Below are 7,295 nucleotides of genomic sequence, written 5' to 3'. Positions count from 1 at the left end.
TACTCTCTTAAGCCTTTGCATCCCTCTCTTCATCCTCTGCATCACTCTCTTGAGCCTCTGCATCCCTCTCTTGAGTCTCTGCATCATACTCTTGAGCCTCTGCATAACTCTCTTGAGCCTCTGCATCACTTTCTTGAGCCTCTACATCCCTCTCTTCATCCTCAGCATCAGTCTCTTAAGCCTCTGCATCACTCTCTTCAGCCTCTGCATCCCTCTCTTGAACCTCTGCATCACTCGCTTGAGCCTCTGAATCACCCTCTTAAGCCTCTGCATTCCTATTTTGAGCCTCCGCATCACGTTTTTAAGCCTCTGCATCTCTCACTTCAGCCTCTGCATCACTCTCTTGAACCTCTGCATCCCTCTCTTGAGCCCCTGCATCCCTCTCTTAAGGCGGCATTATATAGGGTTCATAAAAGTTGTTCTAGTGCAATGAAAATTTATTGCCGTATTACACGTGAAGAGGGCTGCAAGTGGTCCAAGTTTCAGCATCTTAGCCTAAATAGAGAGGGAGAAAAAAAAACAAAACCTTTTTTTAACCATTTTTTTACATGTTTTAAAGTTGATATAACAAATACAAATATCAACTGAAATTATTTCTATGATACTCAGCTACCACAATACTATATAATAAAGGTTGTCTAGTGGCATTATTATCCCAAACCTATTTAGTGCAATAATACAAATTTTCAAAGTTCACCCAAAAAATTATGCAACAAAATGATGTTTATAAATATATATAAAATCAATAAATGATCTTAGGGGAAATATATAACTTGGGTTTTTAGAGGCACAGACTCTACATATAATCTGCAAGTTGCATGTAAATTGAATAATAAATAAAAAAGTTATTCAACCATATAGTTGCAAATTAGTTACCTGTAAAAAATCAAGGTCAAAGTTCAGCCACCTTTGGATGAGGTTGATGAACGACCAATTTCAATCAAAATTACCACCCTTGTAGATTGGCATTCCTTCAGTAAGGTGTGTAAGTTCCATGAAGATCGCCTGATAAAAAAAAAAAAAAAAAAAATTATTAAAAAAAAAAAATAAAAAAAAATAAAAAAAAAATAAAAAAAAAATAAAAAAAAGACAGCAGCTTTATATTTACAATTATTTATGATGTAGTATCAAGATATAAAAAATAATACATACTAACCTAATATAATTGGTCTGAAATATGCAACATCTTGCAACATCAAGAGGGAGAACGTCTTGAGTTGCAGGTCTAAGATCTTGAGTGGCAGGTGCCGCAGGTGGTGTGGCAGGTGCCGCAGGTGGTGTGGCAGGTGCCGCAGGTGGTGTGGCAGGTGCCGCAGGTGGTGTGGCAGGTGCAGCAGGAGGTGTGGCAGGTGCCACAGAGGTGTGGCAGGTGCCACAGGAGGTGTGGGTGCCTGGGTGTGAGGCGAGGTAGTGTGTTGTGGGGGCGGGAGGCTGCCCTCTCTCTTCACTCAAGGGAACTCTTGTTTTGCCTCAGTGTGGCTTTACGCTCCTTCTTTACTTGGCTAACGCGTAGAGCTCTTGCCTTTAGAGCTTTCTTCTTGTCCGATACTATATCCATTGTGCAGTATATGCAAGAAAATACGATCTGTGAGAGCACGTCAGGGATACGAACGCCTGCACAGACACAGAGAGGGTGACTGAGCCAGTAATCGGCTTATCGTCCCTCCCTCTCACACAAGACAGTTGCCAGCGAGTGTGTTTATAATTTGTATATGCATAACAAGATATTTTCCACTCCATTGCGAAATACTAGACGCTTACAACGTATGACGCATCACCCTACGGCGCACCCGAGCCGCGAGAACCAGATTTCGGACAATTGCCGCTGGAAAATTTACTCTAATTACGTTATTTATTATCATAACATTAAGAGAGTGAGGCAGAGGCTTAGGGGAGGGATGCAGAGGCTGAAGAGAGTAATGCAGAGACTTAAGAGGGTGATGCAGAGGCTCAAGAGAGTGATGCAGAGGCTTGAGAGAGGGATGCAGGGGCTCAAGAGAGTGATGCAGAGGCTCAAGAGAGTGATTCAGAGGCTTAAGAGAGGGATGCAGAGGCTCAAGAGAGGGATGCAGAGGCTCAAGAGAGGGATGCAGAGGCGCAAGTGAAGGATGCAGAGGCACAAGAGAGGGATGCAGAGGCTCTTGAGAGTGATGCAGAGGCTCAAAAGAGGAATGCAGAGGCTTAAGAGAGTGATGCAAAGGCTCAGGAGAGGGATGCAGAGGCTCATGAGAGGGATGCATGAGTTCAAGAGAGGGATGCAGAGGCTCAAGAAAGGGATGCAGAGGCTTAGGAAAGTGATGCAGAGGCTCAAAAAAGGGATGCAGAGGCTTAAGAGAGTGATGCAGAGGCTGAAGAGAGTGTAGCAGAGGCTAAAGAGAAGGATGCAGAGGCTCAAGAGAGTGATGCAAAGGCTCACGAGAGTGATGCAGAGGCTGAAGAGAGTGTTGCAGAGGCTCAAGAGAGGGATGCAAAGGCTCAAGAGAGGGATGCAGAGGCTTAGGAGAGGGTTGCAGAGGCTCAAGAGAGGGATGTAGAGGCTCAAGAGAGTGATGCAGAGGCTCAAGAGAGTGATGCAAAGGCTGAAGAGAGTGATGCAGAGGCTGAAGAGAGTGTTGCAGAGGCTTAAGAGAGGGATGCAAAGGCTGAAGAGAGTGTTGTAGAGGTTTAAGAGAGGGATTCAGAGGCTCAAGAGAGGGATGTAGAGGCTCAAGAGAGTGATGCAGAGGCTCAAGAGAATGATGCAGAGGCTTAAGAGAGGGATGCAGAGGCTCAAGAGAGGGATGTAGAGGCTCAAGAGAGTGATGCAGAGACTCAAGAGAGTGATGCAGAGGCTGAAGAGAGAGATGCAGAGGCTTAAGAGAGCGATGCAGAGGTTCAAGAGAGTGATGCAGAAGCACAATAGTATGATGTAGAGGCTTAAGAGAGGGGTGCAGAGGCTCAAGAGAATGATGCAGGGGCTCAAGAGAATGATGCAGAGGCTTGAGAGAGGGATGCAGAGGATCAAGAGAGTGATGCAGAGGCTTAAGAGAGTAATGCCGAGGCTCAAGAGAGTGATGAAGAGAGGGATGCAAAGGCTTAAGAGAGTAATGCAGAGGCTCAAGAGAGTGATGCAGAGGATGAAGAGAGGGATGCAGAGGTTCAAGAGAATGATGCAGAGGCTCAAGAGAGTGATGCAGAGGATGAATCACTTTCTTATCACTTCGATCACTTTCTTAAGCCTCTGCATCACTCTCTTATGCCTTTGCATCACTCTCGTAAGCCTCTGAATCACTCTCTTGAGCCTCTGCATCCACCTCTTGTGCCTCTGCTTCCCTCACTTGAGCCTCTGCATCCCTCTCTTGAGCCCCTGCATCCCTCTCTTGAGCCTCTGCATCCCTCTCTTGAGCCTCTGCATCCCTCTCTTAAGCCTCTGCATCACTCTCTTAAGCCTCTGCATCACTCTCGTAAACCTCTGAATCACTCTGTTGAGCCTCTGCTTCACTCTCTTGAGCCTCTCCATCACTCTTACGAGAGCTTACGAGAGTGATGCAGAGAATCAAGAGAGTGATGCAGAGGCGGGAAAGAGTTATGCAGAGGCCTCAAGAGAGGGATTCAGAGGCTTAAGAGAGTGATGCAGAGGCTGAAGAGAGTGTTGCAGAGGCTCAAGAGAGGGATGAAGAGGCTGAAGAGAGTGATGCAGAGGCTGAAGAGAGGGATGCAGAGGCTCAAGAGAGTGATGCACAGGCTTAAGCGAGTGAGGCAGAGGCTTAGGAGAGGGATGCAGAGGATCAAGAAAGTAATGCAGAGACTTAAGAGGGTGATGCAGAGGCTCAAGAGAGTGATGCAGAGGCTTGAGAGAGGGATGCAAGGGCTCAAGAGAGTGATGCAGAGGCTTAAGAGAGGGATGCAGAGGCTCAAGAGAGGGATGTAGAGGCCCAAGAGGGGGATGCAGAGGCTCACGAGAGGGATGCAGAGGCTCAAGTGAGGGATGCAGAGGCACAAGAGAGGGATGCAGAGGCTCTTGAGAGTGATGCAGAGGCTCAAGAGAGGGATGCAGAGGCTTAAGAGAGTAATGCAAAGGCTCAAGAGAGGGATGCAGAGGCTCATGAGAGGGATGCAGGAGTTCAAGAGAGGGATGCAGAGGCTCAAGAAAGGGATGCAGAGGCTTAGCAAAGTGATGCAGAGGCTCAAAAAAGGAATGCAGAGGCTTAAGAGAGTGATGCAGAGGCTGAAGAGAGTGTAGAAGAGGCTTAAGAGAGGGATGCAGAGGCTCAAGAGAGTGATGCAGAGGCCCAGGAGAATGATGCAGAGGCTCAATAGAGGGATGCAGAGGCTGAAGAGAGTGATGCAGAGGCTGAAGAGAGTGTTGCAGAGGCTTAAGAGAGCGATGCAAAGGCTTAAGAGAGGGATGCAGAGGCTCTTGAGAGTGACGCAGAGGCTCAGGAGAGGGATACAGAGGCTTAAGAGAGTGATGCTGAGGCTGAAGAGAGTGTTGCAGAGGCTTAAGAGAGCGATGCAAAGGCTTAAGGGAGGGATGCAGAGGCTCAAGAGAGTGATGCAGAGGCTCAGGAGAGGGATGCAGAGGCTTAAGAGAGTGATGTAGGGGCTGAAGAGTGTTGCAGAGGCTTAAGAGAGCGATGCAAAGGCTCAGGAGAGGGATGCAGGGAGTTCAGGAGAGTGATGCAGAAGCTCAGGATAGAGATGCAGAGGCTCAAAAAAGGGATGCAGAAAATTAGGAGAGTGATGCGGAGGCTGATGAGAGTGTTGTAGAGGCTTAAGAGAGGGATGCAGAGGCTCAAGAGAGTGATGCAAAGGCTCAAGAGAGTGATGCAGAGGCTCAAGAGAGTGTTGCAGAGGCTTAAGAGAGCGATGCAAAGGCTTAAGAGAGGGATGCAGAGGCTCAAGAGAGTGATTCAGAGGCTTACGTGAGTGATGCAGAGAATCAAAAGAGTGATGCAGAGGCTCGAGAGAGTTATGCAGAGGCCTTAAGAGAGAGATTCAAAGGCTTAGGAGAGTGATACAGAGGCTGAAGAGAGTGTTGCAGAGGCTCAAGAGAGGGATGAAGAGGCTGAAGAGAGTGATGCAGAGGCTCAAGAGAGGGATGCAGAGGCTCAAGAGAGTGATGCAGCAGCTTAAGAGAGTGAGGCAGAGGCTTAAGAGAGGGATGAGAAGGCTCAAGAGAGTAATGCAGAGGCTTACGAGGGTGATGCAGAGGCTCAGGAGAGTGATGCAGAGGCTTAAGAGAGGGATGCAGGGGTTCAAGAGAGTGATGCAGAGGCTCAAGAGAGCGATTCAGAGGCTTAAGAGGGTGATGCAGAGGCTTAAAAGAGTGATGCAGAGGCTTAAGAGAGGGATGCAGAGGCTCAAGAGATGGGATGTAGAGGCCCAGGAGAGGGATGCAGAGGCGCAAAAGAGGGACGCAGAGGCTCAAGTGAGGGATGCAGAGGCACAAGATAGGGATGCAGAGGCTCTTGAGAGTGATGCAGAGACTCAGGAGAGGGATGCAGAGGCTTAGGAGAGTGATGCAAAGGCTCAAGAGAGGGATACAAAGGCTCATGAGAGGGATGCAGGAGTTCAAGAGAGGGATGCAGAGGATCAAGAGTGTGATGCAGAGGCTTAAGAAAGTGATGCAGAGGCTCAAAAAAGGGATGCAGAGGCTTAGGAGAGTGATGTAGAGGCTGAAGAGAGTGTTGCAGAGGCTTAAGGGAGGGATGCAGAGGCTCAAGAGAGGGATGCAGATGCTTAAGAGAGTGATGCAGAGGCTGAAGAGAGTGTTGCAGAGGATTAAGAGAGGGATGCAGAGGCTCAAGAGAGTGATGAAAAGGCTCACGAGAGTGATGCAGAGGCTTAAGAGAGGGATGCAGAGGCTTAAGAGAGTGATGCAGAGGTTTAAGAGAGGTATGCAGAGGCTCTTGAGAGTGTTGCAGAGGCTGAAGAGAGTGTTGCAGAGGATTAAGAGAGGGATGCAGAGGCTTAAGAGAGTGATGCAAAGGCTCAAGAGCGTGATGCAGAGGCTCAAGAGAGTGATGCAGAGGCTGAAGAGAGCGATGCAGAGGCTTAAGAGAGTGATGCAGAGGTTCAAGAGAGTGATGCAGAGGCACAAGAGAATAATGTAGAGGCTTAAGAGAGGGAAGCAGAGGCTCAAGAGAATGATGCAGGGGCTCAACAGAATGATGCAGAGGCTTAAGAGAGGGATGCAGAGGATCAAGAGAGTGATGCAGAGGCTTAAGAGAGGAATGCAGAGGCTGAAAAGAATGATGCAAAGGCTTAAGAGAGGGATGCAGAGGCTGAAGAGAGTGATGCAGAGGCTCAAGAGAATGATGTAGAGGCTTAAGAGAGGGATGCAGAGTCTCAAGAGTATGATGCAGAGGCTCAAAAGAGTGATGCAGAGAATCAAGAGAGGGATGCAGAGGCTTAAGAGAGTGATGCAGAGGCTCAAGAGAGTGATGCAGAGGCTCAAGAGAGTGATAGAGAGGCTCAAGAGAGTGATGCAGAGGCTCAAGAGAGTGATGCAGACGATCAAGACAGAGCTGCAGAAGCTCAAGAGAATGATGCAGAGGATCAAGAGAGTGAAGCAGAGCCTCGCATTATGATCAAGGCTCAAGAGAGTGATGCAGAGGCTCAAGAGAATGACGTAGAGGCTTAAGAGAGGGATGCAGAGGATCAAGAGAGTGAAGCAGAGCCTCTCATCCCTCTTAAGAGAGGGATGCAGAGGATCAAGAGAGTGAAGCAGAGCCTCGCTTTATGATCAAGGCTCAAAAGAGTGATGCAGAGGCTCAAGAGAATGATGTAGAGGCTTAAGAGAGGGATGCAGAGGCTCAAGAGAGTGATGCAGAGGCTCAAGAGAGTGATAGAGAGGCTCAAGAGAGTGATGCAGACGATCAAGACAGAGCTGCAGAAGCTCAAGAGAGTGATGCAGAGGATCAAGAGAGTTAAGCAGTGGCTTAAGAGAGTGATGCAAAGGCTTAAGAGAGTGGTGCAGAGGCTCAAGAGAGGGATGCAGAGGCTAAAGAGAGGGATGAACAGGCTCAAGAGAGGGATGCAGAGGCTCAAGAGAGGGATGCAGAGGCTCAAGAGAGGGATGCAGAGGCTTAAGAGAGTGATGCAAAGGCTCAAGAGAGGGATGCAGAGGCTGAAGAGAATTATGTAGAGTCCTAAGAGAGGGATGCAGAGGCTCAAGAGAATGATGCAGGGGCCCAAGAGAGGGACGCAGACGCTCAAGTGAGGGATGCAGAGGCACATGAGAGGGATGCAGAGGCTCTTGAGAGTGACGCAGAGGTTCAAGAGAGGAATGCAAAGGCTTAAGAGAGTGATGA

General features: G+C 48.4%; 1 long non-coding RNA gene across 1 annotated transcript; it reads right to left on the bottom strand.

Annotated features, from left to right (window-relative positions):
• Positions 1-369: 369 nt before the first annotated feature.
• LOC138364503 (uncharacterized) lies at positions 370-1,296 on the bottom strand. Its single transcript, XR_011228419.1, has 3 exons — positions 1,157-1,296; positions 877-1,005; positions 370-495 (listed from the first exon to the last, which is right to left on the bottom strand). It is a non-coding gene; the product is annotated as an uncharacterized lncRNA (long non-coding RNA).
• Between the last annotated feature and the right edge of the window lie 5,999 nt (positions 1,297-7,295).

The sequence above is a fragment of the Procambarus clarkii genome, chromosome 13 (assembly GCF_040958095.1).
Source record: "Procambarus clarkii isolate CNS0578487 chromosome 13, FALCON_Pclarkii_2.0, whole genome shotgun sequence".
In the NCBI taxonomy this organism is placed as follows: domain Eukaryota; kingdom Metazoa; phylum Arthropoda; class Malacostraca; order Decapoda; family Cambaridae; genus Procambarus; species Procambarus clarkii.
The sequence above is the reverse complement of the archived record's forward strand: the minus strand, read 5'-3'. Positions and strand labels throughout refer to the sequence as shown.